This window comes from Bufo bufo, chromosome 1 (assembly GCF_905171765.1).
Source record: "Bufo bufo chromosome 1, aBufBuf1.1, whole genome shotgun sequence".
Classification (NCBI taxonomy): Eukaryota; Metazoa; Chordata; class Amphibia; order Anura; family Bufonidae; genus Bufo; species Bufo bufo.
The window spans coordinates 716928330-716952629 of record NC_053389.1 but is presented as its reverse complement, the minus strand read 5'-3'; the positions used below and the strand labels follow the sequence as shown (position 1 = coordinate 716952629).

Below are 24300 nucleotides of genomic sequence, written 5' to 3'. Positions count from 1 at the left end.
GTGGCATTATCTGGGTTTTATATAACTATTAGTGTTGATCGAGCACCAAAGTGCTCGGGCCGAACACATCGGGGTGCTCAGGGGCTGTACAGAGCACCCAAGCATTAAACCAGGCACCCCCTGCTCTGAAGACAAAACTGTATAGAAAGGTTATTAAATATTATGTTAGGACAATAAGAAAACTTTTTGTCACCCTAATGATAATGATCTAGGTGCGCAGGTCCACCCAAGCCATCCAACAGTTATGAAGCAACTTTGAGGCTTACTGGCACTCAGTCAGATGAGAGCTGGTTTTGAATGTCTCATAGTGCACAAGGCTGCCATTGTAAGGTATGTGGACTCAGCCTGTTATCTGTCTCATGGATAGATTGTTGGCTTGCACGTACCTGGCCTTTGGCATACAGCCTTTGTGTGGTTGTCTATTGTATGTCATAGGTAATGGGAGTCCAAGATGCATCCAGACATCCTTCCCATGCTGTTTCTATCAATTTCTTTCTTTTTCTATGAACCAGACACTCTCTCTTCTTTAGAGCAGGGGGTGCCTGGTTTAATGCTCGGGTCTCCTATTGATTTTCATTGTGTTCAATTGTGCTCGAGCATTCACAGTATTCGGGCGAACACTGCGATGTGCCAAGCATGCTCGCTGAACACTAGTAACTATGTATATGGACACTAGGTGGTATTATCTGGGTGTTGTATAGCACTATTTATATGGGCACTATGTGGTATTATTTGGGTGTTGTATAGCACTATGTATATGGGCACCAGGTAGCATTATCTGGGTATAGTATCACTATGTAATGGGCACCAGGTAGCATTATCTGGGTATAGTATCACTATGTAATGGGCACCAGGTAGCATTATCTGGGTATAGTATCACTATGTAATGGGCACCAGGTAGCATTATCTGGGTATAGTATCACTATGTAATGGGCACCAGGTAGCATTATCTGGGTATAGTATCACTATGTAATGGGCACTGGGTAGCATTATCTGGATGATGGTTAATACTATGGGGGAGATTTATCAAAACTGGTGTAAAGGAGAACTGCCTTAGTTGCCCATAGCCACCAATCAGATTCCACCTTTCATTTTTCAGACCTCCTTTGGAAAATGAATAGTGGATTCTGATTGGTTGCTATGGGCAACTAGGCCAGATCTACTTCACACTAGTTGTGATAACTCTCCCCCTATGTGTGGTATTATCTGGGTCTTGTAGGCCACTAATGTATGGGCAGTGTGTGACACTTAAAGCGGTTGTCTCACTTCAGAAAATGGCATTTATCATGTAGAGAAAGTTAATACAAGGCACTTACTAACAGGGGCGGACTGCCCATAGACCTTACAGGGAAATTTCCTGTGGGCCAATGCCCAGGGGGCCACCCAGGGGCAGCAGTATTTCGAGCTGTCCAGTGGTATTGGGTTCTGCAGTATTTTGTGCTGCACTACGGTACTGATGGCCCCTCGTACTTCTGTTGTCCCTGCCTACTTGTTTTGCCCCACCTCTGTCAATCTAAACCCAATGACAATATGGGGCGACTTCAACTTCCCAGTTCGCCCATGCTTAGTAAGGCTGGTCACATAAAACTGATCGGGAACAACGCAGGATCCGTGAATACCGGACACTACTGAGGTTCTGTCCGACCCCATTGACTATAATGGGGACCATCAGACTTGCAAATACGCTGAGGGCGGCTGGACAGATACAGCTGCAGGCAGTTTTCATCCAGCCGCCTCTTGGCATATCTGCTAGGTTGCGGCCGGATCTCCATCGGTCCCCATTATAGTTAATGGGGCCGGACGGAACCTCGGCAACGCAGGGTAGCATCCGGTATTCATCCAGCCAGAACAGCCTGCTGGATATGTTTTAACGCAAATATGAAACAAGCCTAATGTATTGTGATTGTCCAGATTGCCTCCTTGCCTGGGTTGATTCATTTTTCCATCACACTATACACTGCTCATTTCCATGGTTACGACCACAGCTGCTATATTGCAGGGTGGTCGTAACCATGGACACGAGCAGTGTATAATGTGATGGAAAAATGAATCCAGCCAGCCAAGGAGACAATATGGAGAATCACAATACATTAGTAAGTGCCTTCCTTTCTCTACATGATAAATGCCCCTGGGCGTCCCCCCTGCTGCTATCAGGGTATTGTAGCCCCTATTCCATATGGACACTAGAGCCCATGGCTAACACCAGTGAGGTGGGTCAGGCAGACCCCGCTGTGCCCAGCTCTTCTATAGGGGCCGGGGGCGCCAGTGCTACACACAGCACAATGACGTCGTTCAGGAACGTGTAGCCACGTGTCTCGTCACGTGATGCGGTTGCCCCGCCCACCACTGGTCCAAACACAAGATGGCGGGGGGAGGCAGCGGGAGAAGCTGATCACCGGGAGAGCACCCGGGAAAGGTGAGAACGCTCAGCATGCTGGGAGAATGGGGAGGGAGCAATGCTGTGTCCGGTGTGTGAGGGAGGGGCACAGGTAATTATACTCATATAAGAGGAGGCGGAGGCAAGATAACGGGACGTGTAGTGACCTGTCACTGCTCTGACAGCTCTATGGCAGGCGCCGCATGTCCTCCGACACCGTCCTGTATGGCGGCTCACATCACAGCCCTAGTGTACAGCGGCTCCGGCGTCGTGACTGTCATCATCCTGTGTGTCACCGGCGGCCGCTCACCTAGTGCTGAGTGCGGGCACTGCTGGAGGGATGCTGGGGTTACCCGCAGGGGATAGGCGCTGGGGATGCTGGGGTTACCCACTGGATTTATTGGGGATAGGCACTGGATAATGATGACGGGAGAAGCTGGGGTTACACACTGGGGATAGGCACTGGATTTACTGGGGATGTTGGGGATAGGCACTGGATTTATTGGGGATAGGCACTGGATAATGATGACGGGAGAAGCTGGGGTTACACACTGGGGATAGGCACTGGATTTACTGGGGATGCTGGGGATAGGCACTGGATTTACTGGGGATGCTGGGGATAGGCACTGGATTTACTGGGGATGTTGGGGTTACCCACTGGGGATAGGCACTGGATTTACTGGGGATGTTGGGGTTACCCACTGGGGATAGGCACTGGATTTACTGGGGATGCTGGGGATAGGCACTGGATTTACTGGGGATGCTGGGGTTACCCACTGGGGATAGGCACTGGATTTACTGGGGATGCTGGGGATAGGCACTGGATTTACTGGGGATGCTGGGGTTACCCACTGGGGATAGGCACTGGATTTACTGGGGATGCTGGGGATAGGCACTGGATTTACTGGGGATGCTGGGGTTACCCACTGGGGATAGGCACTGGATTTACTGGGGATGCTGGGGATAGGCACTGGATTTACTGGGGATGCTGGGGTTACCCACTGGGGATAGGCACTGGATTTACTGGGGATGCTGGGGATAGGCACTGGATTTACTGGGGATGCTGGGGTTACCCACTGGGGATAGGCACTGGATTTACTGGGGATGCTGGGGATAGGCACTGGATTTACTGGGGATGCTGGGGTTACCCACTGGGGATAAGCACTGGATTTACTGGGGATGCTGGGGTTACCCACTGGGGATAGGCACTGGATTTACTGGGGATGCTGGGGTTACCCGCTGGGGATAGGCACTGGATTTACTGGGGTTACCCGCTGGGGATAGGCACTGGATTTACTGGGGTTACCCGCTGGGGATAGGCGCTGGATTTACTGGGGTTACCCGCTGGGGATAGGCACTGGATTTACTGGGGTTACCCGCTGGGGATAGGCGCTGGATTTACTGGGGTTACCCGCTGGGGATAGGCACTGGATTTACTGGGGTTACCCGCTGGGGAAAGGGCGCTGGATTTACTGGGGTTACCCGCTGGGGATAGGCACTGGATTTACTGGGGTTACCCGCTGGGGATGGGCGCTGGATTTACTGGGGTTACCCGCTGGGGATGGGCGCTGGATTTACTGGGGTTACCCGCTGGGGATGGGCGCTGGATTTACTGGGGTTACCCGCTGGGGATGGGCGCTGGATTTACTGGGGTTACCCGCTGGGGATGGGCGCTGGATTTACTGGGGTTACCCGCTGGGGATGGGCGCTGGATTTACTGGGGTTACCCGCTGGGGATGGGCGCTGGATTTACTGGGGTTACCCGCTGGGGATGGGCGCTGGATTTACTGGGGTTACCCGCTGGGGATGGGCGCTGGATTTGCTGGGGATAGGCACTGGATGCTGGGGTTATGTCCTGGATTTGCTGGGGTTACCCACTGGGGATGGGCACTGGATCTGCTGGGGTTACCCGCTGGATATGTTGAATGATGACCGGATCTGCTGGGGTTATGCGCTGGATTTGCCTACTATCACCCATGTGATGAACATGTGTTTGTCTTGTATGTATTTGTGCCTGACATGTGACTGCACATACATGTACTTGACTCACTCCTAAAGACTACAGCTGCTAATGGATAGATCCCACAGAAGCGAAAGCACAGCTGTGAAGGTCCCAGTGGAGACTTGACCTGTGTCTGGCAGTGTGTGTGGTCAGCCCCCCAGGTTCCCAGTACTAATGGGGTTTCCACATTAGTGGCATATCTCTTTGTAATAAATGCTATTTGGTGTGAAATGGTTTAACAAGGGGGTTGTTATAGTGACTTAAAAAGGGGCCCCTATACTCTTTTCCCCCCTCCCTATACTCTTTCCTCCCTCCCTATACTCGCCCCCTTCTCCTGTGCTGTTCTCTGCTCCATCCTCCTCCCGCTGTTTGTATACATACTGTAGTAGTGATGTGCAGGTATAAGTCATGTGACTGCTGCAGCCAATCGCTGTCCTCAGCTGTGTATGGCATGAGACTGCTGGGGACCATGATTGGCTGCAGTGGTAACGTGCTGTATACCTGAGCACCGGTCACTTGGAGAACCCTTTTAAAGGGAGCACTTGCATAGTTGAAGTTGAAGCAAGTACACCCACCTTCACTGTGCAAGCGCTGAATTCCAGGTGTCTGGTGACGTTGGTCCCTCTTTGTCACATCGGTAGCGCCGCATTTTGCTTATACGCAGATAACTACTGGAGGGTCATTAAAGGCGTTTTCCTTTTTTGCTCCGGGTTCTATTGCTCTTCACTTCCCGGTCCTGGCGACACACAGGAAATGGCTTGGGAGGCCCAGTCATAGCGGTCGCTTTCCTCAGCCAGTGATTGGCGGAGCAGGTAGTCAAAACTTTTTCCTGTATGTTGAGTTTGGATAGCAGCATTGGGGGACTGGTGAATGCTTCTTTATTTTTAACCCTTTCTGGCATTGGTTATAAACTTTATCTGAGTGAACCCCTTTAAAGGCCAGTTTTTTTTCGACGATTTTGGAGCATTTCTGCCTGAAAATCAGCTCCAAAAAAAATTGCCTCCTCACAGCCTCCCATTCATTTCCATCAATAAAAATCAAGCAGCATCTTTCGAAGCACAGCGCCGTACGTTGTATAGTGGCTGTGCTCGGTATTGCAGCTCAGCCCTATTGACTTGAATGGGGCTGAGCTGCAACGAGGCCACGTGACCGATGTACGGTGACATCACATGGCCTAGGAAGAGGCCGCAGCGCTCACTGAGTGCCTGGCCTCTCCTAACGGCTGATTGGCGGGAGTCCCAGAGGATAGGTTATCAATAGAAATTCCCGGATAACCTTCATTTAAGCAGCTGATCGTTGGACATGCTGGTAGTCGGACAACCACCAAACAGACGTTGATGACCTATCCTGATAGGCCATCAGTATCAAAATCCTGGACAACCCCTTTAAATGCAGACCATGCAACCCTTGCTGGAGTCTACAACTGTCTTCAGCAGAAATGGACCTTTTCGGGTTGGGAGTAGTCTATGTATCTGTCGCTGCAGGTTTGAGGCTTCCAAAGCTATTGTCTGTGGGAACCATTTGAATGCCGTAGGCTGCTGTAAGACGGGTGAAGTCGGCCTGGCAGGGAAGTGGTTAATATTCCCCAGCCTCTAAACGCTGCCAGGAAGTACAATGTGCTCAGAGAGCATGAATGATGAAAACCCATGAAATCTGACCGTACAGCAGAGCTAAGCGGACGCCGTCTTTCCTCATCCAGTCCTGTGAGCTGTGGGGCTGACGGGTCCTCGAGTCTTAATTTTAAAAAGTGCATCGGTGTAAAATGCACCGAATTAAGAGACACTCGCTCCTAAAGTGTGTCTTGGGAGCGGCGTGCACCAGAAACTGAAGTCTGACAGTGCGGAGCTGGTGTACATATCGGCGCTAATTCGTGGCAGTTTTCTGATATTAATATAGTTAAATCCGTTTCAGTAAGCTGATGGCAGAACAGTCTGGGTTAACATTGGCATATTCTGCTTGGATATAGGAAGAGAACAACCGAAAAGACGGCGGTGCTGGATCCGTCACCAGATCGACGCCATTGAGTGGATAACCTAGATCTTTATGCTACGCTTTCTTGTCTGGGATTTTTTTATATATTTTTTTTTTGGAATCTGTAACCAGGGCTCCTGATGTAATCTTTAGTGCAAATGTGAACCCAGCCATAGGCCTTATGCACACTACCGTCCGTATTTCTGTTCGCAAACCACAGATCTGCCGAATTGGGACGCATACCTTTTTGTGTTTTTTCTCTCTCCCATCAATAGAAGTGGCTGTTCTCGTCCACAATGCAGACCAGAGTAAAACGTGTTCTATAATTTGCGGAAAGGACATACAGACGCTGATAGCACACGGATGGCAATAAAAGGGCCCACCTGCTATCCTCAAGAAAGGAGGATCAGACACAGGTGCAACCATGTGTGCATCACTTTCTCACCGTCTGCTTGTCATGTTTTGCATCTCTTTATAACGTCCGTTAAAAACAGGTGCTTTTTTATAGTATATATATATATATATATATATATATATATATATATATATATATATATATATAGAAAAAGGTCAGGCAGCACTCCTGCAGCTGCTGCTGTAATGGTGTGGGTGCCCGCGGTGGTCCCTCGATATGGGACGGGATCAATACCAGAAGAAAATCCACAGCACTCCAAGTAAAAAAATGTGCAATTTATTCACACATGTCAGCAAAGACAACGTTTCGGTCCTCTCACAGGGCCTTTCTCAAGTCAAGTGTCTTGAGAAAGGCCCTGTGAGAGGACCGAAACGTTGTCTTTGCTGACATGTGTGAATAAATTGCACATTTTTTTACTTGAAGGAGTGCTGTGGATTTTCTTCTGGTATATATATATATATATATATATATATATATATATATATATATATTATAATTACATGTTACAATGTTTTTATTGAACACACCATGTAAACATTCACAGTGCAGGTGGAAAAAGTATGTGAACCCCTAGACTAATGACATCTCCAAGAGCTAATTGGAGTGAGGTGTCGGCCAACTGGAGTCCAATCAATGAGATGAGATTGGAGGTGTTCGTTACAGCTGCCCTGCCCTATAAAAAACACACACCAGTTCTGGGTTTGCTTTTCATAAGAAGCATTGCCTGATGTGAATGATGCCTCGCACTAAAGAGCTCTCAGAAGACCTACGATTAAGAATTGTTGACTTGCATAAAGCTGGAAAGGGTTATAAAAGTATCTCCAAAAGCCTTGCTGTTCATCAGTCCACGGTAAGTCAAATTGTCTATAAATGGAGAAAGTTCAGCACTGCTGCTACTCTCCCTAGGAGTGGCCGTCCTGTAAAGATGACTGCAAGAGCACAGTGCAGACTGCTCAATGAGGTGAAGAAGAATCCTAGAGTGTCAGCTAAAGACTTACAAAAGTCTCTGGCATATGCTAACATCCCTGTTAGCGAATCTACGATACGTAAAACACTAAACAAGAATGGATTTCATGGGAGGATACCACAGAGGAGGCCACTGCTGTCCAAAAAAAACATTGCTGCACGTTTACAGTTTGCACAAGAGCACCTGGATGTTCCACAGCAGTACTGGCAAAATATTCTGTGGACAGATGTTGAGTTGTTTAGAAGAAACACACAACACTATATGTGGAGAAAAAGAGGCACAGCACACCAACATCAAAACCTCATCCCAACTGTGAAGTATGGTGGTGGGGGCATCATGGTTTGGGGCTGCTTTGCTGCGTTAGGGCCTGGACGGATTGCTATCATCGAAGGAAAAATGAATTCCCAAGTTTATCAAGACATTTTGCAGGAGAACTTAAAGGGAACCTGTCATGTGGATATTTGATTATAATCTAACTAATTATATACAATCATTAACTACTAAAAAGTGCCTTAGATGTATTCACTTACTGGTGTGACAGATGGTTACCTCATAATATACACACAAAGATGCCGCATGCTAAAGAGCTGATTTGAGTCCAGCGTGATGTCATTGAGTCCAGCGTTTATTTAATTAACAGCTATGGCCACTCCCCTGCCCACCTGCTGCTGATTCATATGGAAAATAACTGTCAATCAGCAGCAGGTGGGCGGGGAGAGTCAGGAGCTCATGAATATTCAGGACTCATCATTATGAGCTGGAGCTTTTCAATACAAGATGTTGGCAGATTGACTGGGTCAATTAAAGAAAGTGACCCAGCATTGTGCTAAGAGAATCAATCACTTATTTATGTTGCCCTTAGTTAGGAAACCATAAAAATGGTGACCGGTTCCCTTTAAGGCCATCTGTCCACCAGCTGAAGCTCAACAGAAGATGGGTGTTGCAACAGGACAACGACCCAAAGCATAGAAGTAAATCAACAACAGAATGGCTTAAACAGAAGACAATACGCCTTCTGGAGTGGCCCAGTCAGAGTTCTGACCTCAACCCGATTGAGATGCTGTGGCATGTCCTCAAGAAAGCGATTCACACCAGACATCCCAAGAATATTTCTGAACTGAAACAGTTCTGTAAAGAGGAATGGTCAAGAATTACTCCTGACCGTTGTGCACGTCTGATGTGCAACTACAGGAAACGTTTGGTTGAAGTTATTGCTGCCAAAGGAGGTTCAACCAGTTATTAAATCCAAGGGTTCACATACTTTTGCCACCTGCACTGTGAATGTTTACATGGTGTGTTCAATAAAAACATGGTAACATTGAATTCTTTGTGTGTTATTGGTTTAAGCAGAGTGTGATTGTCTATTGTTGGGACTTAGATGAAGATCAGATCACATTTTATGACCAATTTGTGCATAAATCCAGATCATTCCAAAGAGTTCACATACTTTTTCTTTCAACTGTATAACGGCCCCCAGTATAAATAGTGCCCTCAGTCTGTGTAATGCCTCCCCCCCCCCCCCCCCCCCTCCCCAAAATAAAACCAACCTCTCCACGGAATGCATGGGAACCCTTGCTCCATACTGGAGACAGCAAGACCTGACGCCCCCAGCGTGATCATCGTGAGAAAAATGATGAGCCTCTACACCTAGAGGCTCTCCTCTCTCTGCAACTGCCGCACCCTCTGCACTTTGATTGGCAGGACTATCTTGATGTTTATACCGCCTCGCTTTGTCAATCAAAGTGCAGAGAGAGCAGAGGCTCTAGGTGTAACGGCAACGCCCCCGTTGCTCCTAGATGGTTCATTTTTCTCAGCAGTGTGGGCACTGCTGAAAGGTGGCTCTCCATTCGCCACTGTGCAATTTTGAAAATAGCTGAGTGCACCCACTCGAACTTGCTTAGTGGTCTCTGAGGGACCATGCAAGATTCAGAGAGTGGTTTTCCTGCAGTCGGCATCTTGGAGACTGATGGTGTCTTATGATAGGTTTTCTTGAAGCTCTTCTTAAGAATACGATCCATTTCTGTTGATTAGGGCTCATTCACAAGGCCGTATGCTGTCTGCAAAAATGCGGATCCGTTTTTCTGCAGACAGTTCAGCATGTCCGTAAAAAAAAAAAACGGATTGCATTCTATTTTTTTTTTTTTTTTTTTGCTGATCCATAGACTTCAATAGGGCCATGTCCTGATTTTCGCTGACAAGTATAGGACATGTTTCATTTTTTTTTTTTGCTGAGCTGTGCAATGGAAGAAAAGGGCCCCATAGAAGTGGGACAGCATATAATCCGCAAAACGGATCCGCATTTTTGCGGATAGCATATGAGCCCTTTTTACTTTTATAATTTCTCAAATAGGAAAACTGCCAACAATGTTACTGGAAAAATACAGTGAATTAAATACCTGGCTTCCTTAATCAGGTCAATGATTGTTTTAGAGTAGTTAAAGGAGCTCTCCGGGACCGCCTAAGGATTAGGGCTTCTACCATACCTCCATAAGCCTCTGAATTCATACGGAGGCATACTTCAAAGTGAAAAGGCTTGTGAGATGCCATATGTACACAGAAGTATGCTTTTCTGGAAGCATTGCATGTTAGGATATTGCATAATTTTAGGGGGTTATCTTTAAGCACATGACATAGGCTGTATGGCCACAGATGGAGGCCTTAAATAAGGCTGGTTCCTATTGAGGAAGAGGAAGAATAGATCTTGAAATCCCTGAAGAATTGGTAAAGAAAGTATAATTTGTAAATATATAAGGAATAGCATTTATTTGCTGAAAGCAGAGTACCCCTTTAATTTAAAGGGAACCTGCCACCCGTTTATCTGTCCTATCTGAGGGCAGCGTAAACTGGTGATGGAGATCGTGAGTAAAATGCTTTTACTTGAATTGACCCAGTCATGCTGCTAAAATCAGTATTCAGCAGCTCCAGCCTGGCTTGTACACCATAAAGCTCCCCATGTTAAGGCCTTATGCACACAGCCGTTGCCGGCCGTGTCCCATATTGCGGCCTGCAAACAGACATGGAAGCACTGCCAAGTGCTTCTGTGGGGTTTCGCTCCGTGCCTCCGAACTTTTTCTATATTTATTTGATTTTTTTCTCAGTGCGGACGAATCACGGAACCATTCAAGTTGAATGGGTCTGGATCAGTCTCTGCAGCCATACGGAACGGCCGACCAACGGCCGCGTGCATGAGGTGAGGCCTAAAAGAGATGTGCTCTGTAATAATATGAGGAGTGTGGGGTTTCGCTCTGGTAGAATAGGGTAAGCGGGCGCAGTACAGAGGCAAAATACAAGTTCTTAACTCAAAACGTCAGTGTTTATTCACACTTGAGGCAATTGCACAAAACGGCACGTAACTTTGCAGTCTTGGTGTTAATTCACACACAATGGAAAGTTCATATAACACAAGTGACCTTGCTGGCAGTTCTGCCCCCAGTAGTCCTTAGGGGGCCTGTTTCCCCAGCGTGTGGCTCTCAGCCCTCCAGCACGGCACAAAGCCTCAGATCCCAAAAACAGACATCTCTGCTGAGCCCAGCTGCCTTTTTAAGGACAGCCAGGTGCTGCCAAAACCCGGCCTGGACCGTGGGGAGTAGTCAGCCACCCAGCACTTTGACTACTCCCAGAAAGAGCCGCCCCGGATCAGCTATTTCCAGTCATACTAGCTAGCAAGGTGTCAAACAGCAACTGCTGCTGACACAGAAAACTGGCTCTTACTCCACCGAGGCCAGGAACTTCGGTGACACATACCTATCATCTACGATGATTCCTTGTACCTTCTTAAATACCTCCCCCCTTTGTTTAACCCTGAGGGGGTGAACCCACGCAAGTCAGTGCACTCAGGACAGGGCATCCGCGTTTCCCTGCAAGCGGCCTGCCCTGTGTTCTACCGAGAACCTAAAGTTCTGTAAGCACAGGAACCACCTGGTGACTCAGGCATTTCTCTATTTGGCCTGGCTCAACCACTTGATAGGGGAGTGGTCAGTCACCAGGCGGAACCTTCTCCCCAACAAATAGTAGCGAAGAGACTTGAGTGCCCACTTGATAGCCAGGCACTCTCTTTCCACTATACTGTACCTGGTTTCGGCTGGGGTGATCTTGCGGCTTAGGAAGACAACAGGATGCTCCTCCCCGTTGACTTTCTGAGACAGTACAACACCGAGGCCTACTTCGGAGGCATCCGTTTGTACCATGAACTCCCTCTTGAAGTTGGGCGTCACCAAAAGCGGTGACCCACACAGAGCCGATTTCAAAGCAGCAAAAGCCTCTTGCGCCCAATCATTCCAGCAAACCATCACTGATTTCCGTCCCTTCAAGAGTCCTGCCAAGGGCGCGGCTAGAGTAGCAAAGTGGGGAACAAACCTCATGTAATGGCCCACCATTCCCAGGAATTACTATTTGCCTAGTGGTGACAGGTTGGGGCCAATTCCGTATTGCCTCTATTTTGTGACTTTCCCAGTCGGTACTGTGGATAACAATATCATCCAGGTAAGCCGAAGCGTACCTACGATGTGGACGAAGCACAATGTCCATTAGTCGCTGAAAAGTGGCAGGGGCACCATGCAGACCAAAGGGTAAGACCTTATATTGATACAGCCTCTCAGATGTGATGAAGGCAGTTTTCTCTTTGACAGCCTCCGTTAAGGGCACCTGCCAGTAACATTTTGTGAGGTCCAAAACTGAAAAATATCGGGCTTGTCCTAACCTCTCGATGAGCTCATCCACCCGGGGCATGGGATACGCATCGAATTTGGAAACCTCGTATAATTTTTGAAAATCATTACAAAACCGCAACGTCCGGTTTGGGTATCAATACTATAGGACTGGCCCACTCACTTTTTGACTCCTCAATGACGTCTAGCTGCAACATTAGCTGCACCTCCTCCGATATGGCTTGTCGCCGGGCCTCGGGCACCCAGTATGGTTTTAATCTGACTTTTGCCTGAGGCTCACTGACAGTGTTATGCTGGATTATGGAAGTGCGTCCAGGGATGTCCGAGAACACCTCCGTGTTCCGACTAACGAACTTCCTGGCCTCCTGAGTCTGTTTAGAGGAGAGGCTGTCAGCAATCTTTACTGTGGCAGCCGCCTCTCTTGCATCAGACAGAGGGACCGGTACCTCTTCTCCTAGGAAACCCGGCCGCGGGCTGTCTTCTGTACAGGTTTCCCTATCTTTCCAAGGTTTGAGTAAATTCACATGGTAAACCGGCCCTGGCTTTCACCACCCTAGCTGGTGTACCTTGTAGTTTACATCTCCAATTTTCTTGAGTACCTCGTAGGGCCCATGCCACCTAGCCAGGAACTTACTGGTCCACAGTCGGCACCAGCACCAGAACCAAAACTCGATCACCCGGGTTAAAGATCCGGACCCGAGCCTGCCGATTTTAGACCTGACTCTGGGCTCTCTGAGCTGCCTCCATATGCTCCCCAACCAGAGGTAACACTGTCTCTATACGATCTTGCATCTGGGTAACATACTCAATGACACTTTTATGTGGAGTGGGTTGTTGTTCCCACTCCTCTTTGGCCACGTCCAAGAGACTGCGAGGATACAATCCTGAGTTTTCTGCAGCCCTAGGTGACCCCCGAAAATGTGTTGGTGGGCTAGATCTAACACAAGCTAGCGATAAGCCTTGGGGACCACCAACTGTTCAATAGGCTCACCCCGTAGTTGGTTTACCCGATACAACATATCCTGATGAACCACAAAACGGGGAAACACTGACTCTGCCCCAGGTTGTTGTGGTTCACCATCTATTAACACATTTTCCCAGGCGCGGGATAGGTTTGGGTCCCAACGTTGGGCGGTACCAAAATTATCCCCGGAGACATTGAGGTCTGCCAACTCAGGACCTGGCGGCAAGTCCTCCACATCTCCCACATCACACTTACCGGGGTTGTCTCCCCCTCTTCTACCAAAGTGGCGGTCATCCCTACTGCTGTTCCTTCGGTCTCAGGTTCCCTGGGTTCTGGTCTCCCCCCTGATGCGGGCCACTCTTCTAGGGTTACCCCTGTCTCAAGGTATCAGTCACTTTCATAGCAGGCCACAGTGCCGGGAATCCCGGGAAGTCTCTCCCTATTATAGGTTCGTAGTGTAAATTTGGTGCAACTGCCACTTCGTGAGTCCGTCTGCCAGCCCCTGTAGTTAGAGACACCAGGTCAGTGGGATAGTCTTTTAAGTCTCCATGGATGCACATGACCCCGACTTTCCGGCTAGTATACTCTGCTGACCGTACCAGGGGAGCCCTTACTAGGGACACCAGACTTCCTAAGTCCAGCAGAGCCTCCGCTGGAGTGTCTCCTACCTCCACCTGGCACAGGTGGTTTAGAGTTTTTGAGGTACCTGCTGCACACAGCTTACTGACGGTCGCCATAGTTAGTTTCCATGGGTTCCACCTAATGGGGACAGTCAGCTCTTGTAACAGTCTTAGTAGCCTCATAGCGCTCCACCAGGTCCACCTTTTTTTAGTGCTAGAGAGGGGTGGTAGAGCCCTCCAAAACATATCAGCCAATAGTCTATCTATCATAGCCGTGGGACTCAGCACATCAGGCTGTAGCCACTTTTGCAAGAGGTGGAGTAAGTCATAATCCTGGGTCCTCGCAGGATCCGCCGGCTTATACCCCCACTGATGTACCTGCTGGGCCCAGATCAACACATTCATCCCGAGTCTTGCCAAAATCTCACCCTATACTTTTTGGTAGTCGGCCGCTTGATCCTCCGGCAAGTCGAAATACACAGCTGGAAATCTGATGCCAGGAATGGAGCGACGACCTCAGCCCACTGGTCATTGGGTAGCTTTTCCCTGATGGCCACTTTCTTGTACATCGCCAGGTAGGTTTCGATGTCGTCTGCGGGGGTCATCTTAGGAATCGCGGCGTGGACTGCTTTCCGGGCATTGTGGACGCTCGGGGTTGCTCCTGCAGCCTCCATTTTGTTGTGGGGCACTAGTTGTAATACAATCGTGCCTGAAAAATGCAGAAACCAAAAATATTGGCGTTCACGCCAGCCTTGCTGCTTTAGCCTGCATCCTCCACCAAATGTGTGGTTTCTCTTTGGTAGTTGGGGTAAGGGGGCGCAGTACAGAGGCAAAATAAAAGCTCTTAACTCAAAACGTCAATATTTATTCACACTTGAGGCATTTGCACAAACCTCACGTAACTTTGCAGTCTTCGTGTTAATTCACACACAATGGAAAGTCCATATAACACAAGTCACCTTGCTGGCAGTTCTGCCTCCAGTAGTCCACTGCAGGCTTTGGGGGGCCTATTTCCCAGCATTTCTCTCAGCCCTCCAGCACGGCACAAAGCTTCAGATCCCAAAAACAAAGACCTCTCTGCTGAGCCCAGCTGCCTATTTAAGGACAGCCAGGTGCTGTCAAAATCCGGACCAGCACTTAAACTCTGGTCCGGTATTTGACCTCACTTGGCTGGAATCCAGCTCAGCCGCACATGCTGGGAGGAAAATACCTGCCTTGCCAGACACGACCCCTCACTGTGTCACAGCCCCTACACAGCAGCTGCATGGAGTTTGTATGCTCCAACTGTTTTTGCTACACACATATTGCTCTGTAACTCAAAAACTCATCGATCAATTTCTACTAAACTTGGTACACATATCACTTACTATCTGGGAAAGAATACTGTGGTGGTAACATGCTGGTACACAATGAGTTTCTGTCTGTCAGTTCTTTATGCGCGACCAAACGACTGGACCGATCTTCACCAAATTTGGCACACAGGTACATCAAGTGCCCTGGAAGGTTTTCCGCTCTCTAGGACGTACCGTTCCTGAGATATTCCTCAAAGAAATGACCTGCATTAGCCAATTCAAGCCTGCAAATCTTTCACTCATATCCCAAATGCCATACACACGGTCACATGTCCCTTATCAGCCAATAGAAGCTTGCAGGGCCTTAGTCTCCACAAACACGCAGTTTTACTCCAGGTTTCCAGATTTTTTGCGACTGTCGTGTTGCAGTCGCAGCATGTCACATGTCGCAGTGCGACACCATAGCCCACCATAAAAATTGTTGAGACAAAATGTCGCGTGACACATGTCGTCGTGTAGCCCTAGCATTAAAGGGGTAGGGCGCTGTGGAGGTCACTGTTAAAGGGGCGGGGTGCTGTAGATGTCACTGTTATGGCAGATACTGTCAATATCTTTTAACGACACACACAAACATTAAATGAAATAGATGAAATATACTTGTGCGAAGCTGGGTCCTACCGCTAGTATGCTATAAATCAGGATAAAGGTTTGGTGCTGTCTGCCACATGTCTGTCTGAGCGAAACATTTGGTCGCTGATGCCAGATCATTATTCACTGACACGGGGAGATTTATCACTGCATTCCAGAGTTCTGGCTTCAGAAAGTCGCAAAACAGGGCTTCACATCTTTTTGGCTCACGTACTCTGACATTTAGCATTTTTTTTCACCACTCATTCCAGTTGTGAGAACGGAGTGGGGTTAGATATGTTATTCGGTTTGCAGATTTATCACTGAAACTCACTGGAGTAGCATTTCTATGCAAAAGTGTTAGGTTTGAAGAATCTGTCACTACGAAAAAGCCGCGCAACCCAGGGCTGTGGAGCTGGCGTCAAAGCTAGTTTTAGGTGCAGTAGAAGTCGGTAGAAATGTACCGACTTCAGCTTAAAAAAATCTGCCGCTGCCACCAATCGGGAGAGAGGGGTGGGCGCACTGCGCTACCAATGATAGGACGACCTTTTTTATGGGTTCGGACTTAGTTAAGTTACCAGGCTACATAGAGCGGCGCGCAGGGATCTCCGTGCACCTACTATTATTCCTGGGCGCCGCTCCGTTCGCACTCTGTGCCCTAGTTACGGTCTCCTGCTCCGTATGGTAATTACTACTATCGGAGCGGCCGGGAATAATAGTGGGTGCAGGGAGATCCCGGGGGCGCCGCTCTATGTAGCCTGGTAAATTAACTAAGTCCGAACCCACGAAAGGTAGTCTTTAACTTTTAATACAGGAGGCGGGTGCCGGCAGCAGAATCACATTGCCAGCACCCTGCCTTTCACAGGGAGCTGCGATCAGCGGCAGTTAACCCCTCAGGTGCGGCACCTGAGGGGTTAACTGCCGCTGATTTGCTGCCAGTACCCGCCTCCTGTATTAAAGGTTAATTAACATTGGTGGCGCAGTGCGCCCCTTTCCCAATATTAGAATCATTGGTGGCGCAGTGCCCCCTCCCCCCCTCAACCCCCCCAGTATTAAAATCATTGGTGGCTCAGTGCCCCCTCCCCCCCTCAACCCCCCAGTATTAAAATCATTGGTGGCAGTGGCCACAGGGTCCCCTCCTCTTCATTGGTGGTGCAGTGGCAGCTTCTGATCGGAGCCCCAGCAGTGTAATCCTGGGGCTCCGATCGGTTACCATGGCAGCCAGGACGCTACTGAAGCCCTGGCTGCCATAGTCAGCTCCCTGCTGCTGTGTGCACTATGCACAGGGCAGCAGGGAGAGTGTTAAGTCCTATTCACCCTGATAGGGATCTATCAGGGTGAATAGGACAAGGTATTAAAAAATCTCAGGGGGGGGGGGGGGGGGAATAGTTATTAAATAAAAAGTTTTAAAAAAAACCCCCACCAAAATCTTTAAGGGCTTCTGTCACCCCCAAAACCCCCTTTTTTTTTTTGGGCTTGTTAAAATCGTTATTTAATGACTATTCCCTATATAGGGATCTTACCTGTGGCTTCTTTTCATTAAAAAACGATCTTTTAAAATATGCTAATCACTTCACTACCAGCAAGTAGGGCGTCTACTTGCTGGTAGCCGCCGCAAAAAACCGCCCCCTCCTCTTGTTGTTTGACAGGGCCAGCGAGCGCTCTCCTCCTCACCGAAAGAGAAGACGTGAGGGAGTGCTGAGGAGGCGCCTGCGCCGAATGAAGACAGGCGCAGGATTTGAAATGCTGACAGGGCCAGCCGGAGGAGGAGAGCGCTGCTGGCCCTGTCAATCAACAAGAGGAGGGGACGGTTTTTGCGGCGGCTACCAGCAAGTAGACGCCCTACTTGCTGGTAGTGAACTGATTAGCATATTTTAAAAGATCATTTTTTATGAAAAGAAGCCACAGACAAAAGGTAAGATCCCTATGTAGGGAATAGTTGTTAAATAACGATTTTAACAAGCCCAAAAAAAAAAAAAGAAGGGTTTTGGGGGTGACAGAAGCCCTTTAAGTATAAATTACATATAAAATATATAAATAATAAATAAATAAACATATCACGTATTGCCACGTCCGAAAAGTCCAAACTATTAAAAAAAAAATTTATCCGGTGAACGCCAAAACAGAATAAAATAAATAAAAACTGCGCGATTCGCCATTTTTTTTTAAAATGCGGAATGCACGTGGCTTTTTTGGTTTGTTTTTTTCGCGTGGTATCGAGTATCGCAATACTTTTTTATGGTATCGAAATCGAATCAAAAATTTGGTATCGCAACAACTCTACTCAGGATAAGAACAAGAAGGACCGTCACTCACTGTAAGTTGTCTGCAAAAGGTACTTGTTTATTGTCACATGAAATCCTGTGACGCGTTTCGACACTCGCAGGTGTCTTTGTCAAACACTGCTGTTTGACAAAGACACCTGCGAGTGTCGAAACGCGTCACAGGATTTCATGTGACAATAAACAAGTACCTTTTGCAGACAACTTACAGCGAGTGCCGTTCCTTCTTGTTCTTGTTCTGTGGGATGCCAATCCTAGGACACGAGCACCGCAAATTATTCACCTGCAGTGCCGACCTATTGGACTTACTGTCCTCAGGATAAGTCATCAATATCAGATCGGTGGGGGGCCGACTCCCGGCATCCCCGCCAATCAACAGTTTGAAGAGAAAAGAGTACTTATACGAGCGCGGCCTTCTCTTTTCTGTTTACCTGCTCGCCATCGCAACCACAGTGGTGAGCAGGTGTAATTACAAGTAAGTCATCCCATTCACTTCAATAGGACGGCACCTTCCTATTAATTTGAACAGCAAGGAGCTTCCCCTTTGAAGTGAATGGGACAGCTTAATTGTAATTACACCTGCTCACCACTGTGGTTGCGATGGCAAGCAGGTAAACAATGAAGAGAAGGCAGCTCTCGTACGAGTGCCGCTTCCTTTTCAAACAGCCGATCGGCAGGGGTGTCGGGAGTCGGACCCCCGCCGATCTAATATTGATAACCTATCCTGAGGATAGGCCATCAATATAAAAAAAAAAAAAAGTGGACAACCCCTTTAATTTTATGCCATCTATAGGTTTAGTAAATTTGGGCCATAGACACATTTTTAGTTTTGGGCGGAGGTATACTATATGGCCTTGGCATGGAGCCTGTGTGGTAGCACAGCAGGACCCAATGGTTTGGAATGAGAGTTAAAAAAAATAAAATGCCCTGCGTCAAAGGGAGAATTTTGCTGTGATTCATGCAGTAATACGCATGCCACAATTTTTTCTTCCTCATGGATTTCCCCATGATTCTATGAGAAAACTGTGTTCGTGGGCCTCTTTCAGAGGGGAGACCTTTTTTATTTCTATAGACACGTACCACACAGATCTTTAACATGGTAGTGTGCATAAGGACCTAGAGGAGGCAAATGGCAAGAATAAAGCCATGGAGATATAGCATACTGCTTGCTGCCTTCATTTTCTGTCCGGATATAAAACTGGGCCTCTTCTCCTTTGCACCAGTTTGGGTAAGCCTCCCCGATAGACAGTCATTTAGGGTTGTTCTGCACTTGGTCAATCCTTTCTTCTCTCTGCCTGGTCAATGAATGTGACTGACCATTTGCAGTAATTAAAGGGGTTGTCCCACATCAAAAGCCTTTTAAATTTTTAAAAAAAAAAAGACAATAAACCCTTGGCAGCAGTTCTCAACTCCATCCGTGAAGAGCTTTTCTGGTGCTTTGTATCATTGGCAGCTAGAAGCCTTCTCTCTGCCTTGCCATTTCAACCCTGGATTTGCTGGTGCCGTCTTTTTATTTTCCTAACCACCCACGCTACCATTACAGCTTTGGAGCCCGAGTGTAGAAATAAAGTAAGCTTCAGCGTTATTTCACATTTAGGTGTCCTGCAGAATGTGTTGAAAACGTCTTTGTAATTGTGTTTAAGATTCCTGCCAAGTGTCCTTGTATTGTTTCAGGGTTTTTGGCTGAGGGACCTAAATGTCAGATGTTAATAGTGTCAGACAAAGTTCCCATCGGCAGCGATTTCTAACCATTCATTATAGAGCCGATCCGCAGGACTTCAATTTCCTTTGACTCCTATAAAAGGTTAACCATCTCGGGGACATATCCCACAGTCTATACGCTATGGTTTGGGATTAAACATATCAACTGTGTCCACAGACTCTGGCCATTGGGGAGCCTCCGGAAATCTGTAGGCACCCATAGACACGCTAGGACCTATCCTTTTTATTTTTAGTATTATTTTATATGTTTGTAATCTAAAAAGTGGGAATGGATCCTTGTTAAACGAGGCACGGAGGACAGCGGCTCTCCTACATATAATGTACAGACATATAGCATAGCCTATGGCTTAGGGGGAGGAGGTGGTTCACAGAGCCTCAGGGTCTCCAGCATGTTTGTATTCAGGACGGGATAGAGTATGGATCCAGAAGTCCGCGTTATCCTATGTGACTGTTCATGAATCCCTAATTTTCTGTCCAAGAAAAAGGAAAAGGAGACAAAAGCCCCCAAAAATCCTAGGCAATATAGAAAAATAGTATATGCATGGTATCATGGGCACATTGATTCATAGCATTGAGAACTGTAGAAGGCACATTACGCCTTGTGTCTGATGACATCCATGAGAAGACCGGTAGAAATAATCAGTCTGCACTCTGGAATAAGGTGGTGCCGATCCACTTCCGGGAAGGGTTTTTGTGTCCATTTTTGCCCTCCGTGCAGTCACCTTCTACCAATGTTCAGCATGGCATTCATCTTCTCGGTCAGTGGTTTTCAAGGACCCATTCATTTCAGTCGGTGTGTTTGGTCTGCATCATGAACCAAAGCAGCGCATGTCTCTGTATTTCCATTGATGTCCGGAAACGGGACGGATCCGTTATGCAGCCCATAGACTTCTATTATGATGGAATGAATAACGGAATGCTAAAGGCATTCAGTCATAGAATTGCAGTATGGTCCGTGGTAACTGAATCCATAACGCAATTCACCTTTTACCAGTAAACGAAGCGTGAACGAATTTCAAAATATGAAATTTGCTTATCTCTAGTCTAATGTGCATGAATGTTTAATAGCCCCGTACAACATCTGTATGCCTCCGCCTCCGTACATGTGAAGGTTTATTCTGTCTGATTCTGGATACAAAAAAATAATAATAAATCGTGTCACGCTCCATCAGATGCTCTATTGCTCCATCAACCATAAAGAAGTACATTCGGATAATAAAAAATTTTTTTTTCTAGCCTGTTTTTATTTTTCTGATTTTAGATTTCATTGTATCTTTCGGTGCTTGATTTTTGTTGGTAGTTATCTTGCCTGTGCAATCCCCTTTACATCAGCCACATGGGCCATAGGCACAATAGACTGGAGAGGACCTCGCTGATGTCTGTAACAGAGTTCTGTAGACGTCAACTGTGAAGAGGTCATTGTGCAGGGAGGGGGGCTAGATAAGCTGTGACTGTCACGTATTGTGAATGGTGGGTAATGTGTTATCTATATACAGTATGTAGGTGTCATCCTTCACCGTAATCCTGCCTGTGATGATAGTGAGATGACTTCGGAGAAGTGATCTCCATGGAACAGAAAGATTCTGCCTATTATTAGGCTTAAAGGGGTTGTGTCACTTCAACAACTGGCATTAATCACGTAGAGGAAGTTAATACAAGGCAGTTACTAATGTATTGTGATTGTCCATATTGTCTAATTTGCTGGATGGATTCATTTTTCCATCACATTATACACTGCTCGTCTCCATGGTTACGACTCTGCAGTTCCTGCAATATAGGAAAAAGCTCCGGCCTCTCTGGTGGTCAGGACCGTGGGAGCGCACATAGGCTGAGGCTTCCATCAGCAGTGGCCGTGCTTGCATACTATAGGAAAAAGCATTGGCCTCTCTGGTGGCAATATTGGCCATAACCCCTGGAAACGATCAGTGTATGATGTGATGAAAAAATGAATCCAGCCGGCAACGAAGGCAATATGGATAATAACAATACATTAGTAAGTGGCTTGTCTCTATATGATACATGCCACTTGCTGAAGTGAGACAACCCCTTTAAGTGACTTTAGGTGGCCCGATTCCTGGCCATAACAACCACCAATCGCCATTTAAAATAAGTTGATCAGTACTTGTTCGAAAGGCATGCGCACAGGCGATGGAAAGTGCACGAGGGCGATCCGTTGTTCCTCTCCTGGTACGTGGGGGGTAGTGGTGGCGACCAGCGAGCGGTTTCATCCTCTCATCAGCTGATAAATGAGCAAACAGTCGTGTTTGTTTCCCTGCAGCCATAATGGTTTCCTCATATCATTACCAGTGACTCATCAGGAGGAGTTCTCTAGAAATAAAACCTATTACATGAAGCACATTGTAGCGACATGCCTGAAACCTTCTATTTGAGGATTGTGCACACAAATAGCAGTTGGCCTAGTTAGTAAAACGCTCATTGTGCTCTGCAGGTGCAGGCTATACAGTGTAGGTCGTATCCGAAATCTATCTGCCATGAAGGATGTGGCGGCACTCCTTTCAGAAGCCGCCAGCTGTGTCCTGGGTGAGAGAACGCAATATGACTAGCACACTGCAGGGTCTGACCTCTGAAGGCCCTCTCCGTTCCTGTAAACGGGGTGTCCACTGCTCCATTCGGCTCAGTTGGATATGGGCTAGTACAAGCACTTGGCTATTACCGGCAGCTCCATAGAGTTGAACAGGCGTTGGCGCGCAAGCGCTATCGCTGCTCCATTCAAACTAGGGAGCACAGGTACTCGTGATTTTTGGGGTGGTTATGGGCCACAGTTTTCGTGACTTCCAGGGTCACCAGCAGTCAGACCCCCACCATTTGGACATTTGTCCCTTTTCCTGTGAAGATGGGATAAGTTGGCTTGATGGGACAACCCCTTTAACTCTTCTGGAACTCCCTATTATAGTTCGTGTGTGCACACGTACATATCCTAGTACTATCAGGACATGCTTTTGGCCTGTAGGTTCTGCAGGGTGCCCGCTTAATGGGGTTGGCCAATTTGTTAAAATGTTTAGGAGTAGGCCATACACTGTTTTTAATGTGACAGACGTCTGTATATGACGTCATAACTTACCCCCCCCCCCCCCCCGGGTGCTGCAGTGGGTGATCTGGTCCTTATTGGTGGCCTCTGTAGACACTCCAATGCTGCGTCTATGGGTAACAAGCGTCGGCAGGGACGTGATTTATCCACATCATAACTTTCCATGGATGGATCATCTTCTGCACATGCGCTGAATGAGTTCATTTACTACTCCGCGCATGCGCAGAAGGTTCATGTAAATGTTTTGTAGCCGGGTGCCTAATTGCTTGGACGGGACACCGACCAGTGGGTATGAGACATCTGTCTGACGATGGTGAACAGGTCTCCAGTACCAACATGAGACAAGCTCTCTTTCAGCACATTGGGGATTTAACGGGCAGATCACGTAGTGTTAGAGGATTATACATGTTATACATTCCATACTTATAATACACAGTCATTAACTCATTGGCTGCCACATATAAGTCAGCAGCTTGCCCAGTGTCAGGTGAGTGTACAGTTTATGTGTTGGTTAATGCCGCATTGGTTAAGTGGATATTCACATGCAGCAGATTGATCGCAGAAATTTTCTGAGACTGAAGAATCCTTCCATACCACGGGATAGGGCTGCAGCACCTGCGCGGATTGCTGCAAATCTCCTTCAGATTAGTCGCAGAAATCTTTGCAATATGAACGCAACCATACTGCATGTCTGTTCAGTTTCATCTGAAATCACTAAACCTAAAGGGGTTATCCGACCCCTGATATGCCCGGGCCCCTCACACACAATGTACTTACCTCACTCCCTGGCACCCGTGTTGCTTCTGAAGCCCACACGGCTGCCACTTCATCTCCCCGTTGCGCGGATGAAAACATTCGGGGGTGGGTAGCCAGGCGGTGACGGGGACGAGCCTCCCTAGCGTCACCTGCGTCATTTTCATCTGTGCGACTGGAGATGCAGCGGTGGCTGTGCGGGCATCAGAAGGGCTGGGGAGCGGGGTAAGTACATTGTGTGTGAGGGGCCTGGGCATATGGGGGGGGGGGGGGGGTTTCAGGGGTTTAAAGGGAACCTGTCATGAACTGTATGTTGACCTCACTGAGGGCAGCATAAAGTAGTGACAGAAATGCTGATGTCAGCGGTGTGTCAGTCATAAGCTAAAAGTAAGTGGTTGCTGAGAACCAGCGTCAATCATTGCAGACTGGGCCTGGAAAAGAGTCAAATCTACCTGAGAAGAGTCCTGGTTATTATAATCTCCTGCTCTCTCCCCCACCTGCTGATGATTGGCAGTTCTCTCCTAGAGAGAAAGGGAGAAAACTAGGTAGAAGACTGTCAGCCATCAGCAGGTGGGCAGGAGAGCAGGACTTC

The 24300-nt window shown here is 47.7% G+C and overlaps 1 protein-coding gene across 3 annotated transcripts in view; it reads left to right on the top strand.

Annotated features, from left to right (window-relative positions):
• DENND4A (DENN domain containing 4A) overlaps positions 1–24300 on the top strand; it is a 149373-nt gene that overhangs the window by 13075 nt on the left and 111998 nt on the right. The window contains exon 1 of one of the 3 annotated variants that reach the window (XM_040414286.1): positions 2336–2416. The exons of the other annotated variants lie outside the window; for them this stretch is intronic. The gene's annotated coding sequence lies outside the window, so the exon portion shown is untranslated. Of the gene's footprint in view, positions 1–2335; positions 2417–24300 lie in introns of those variants that run through there. 3 annotated transcript variants of the gene reach the window in all.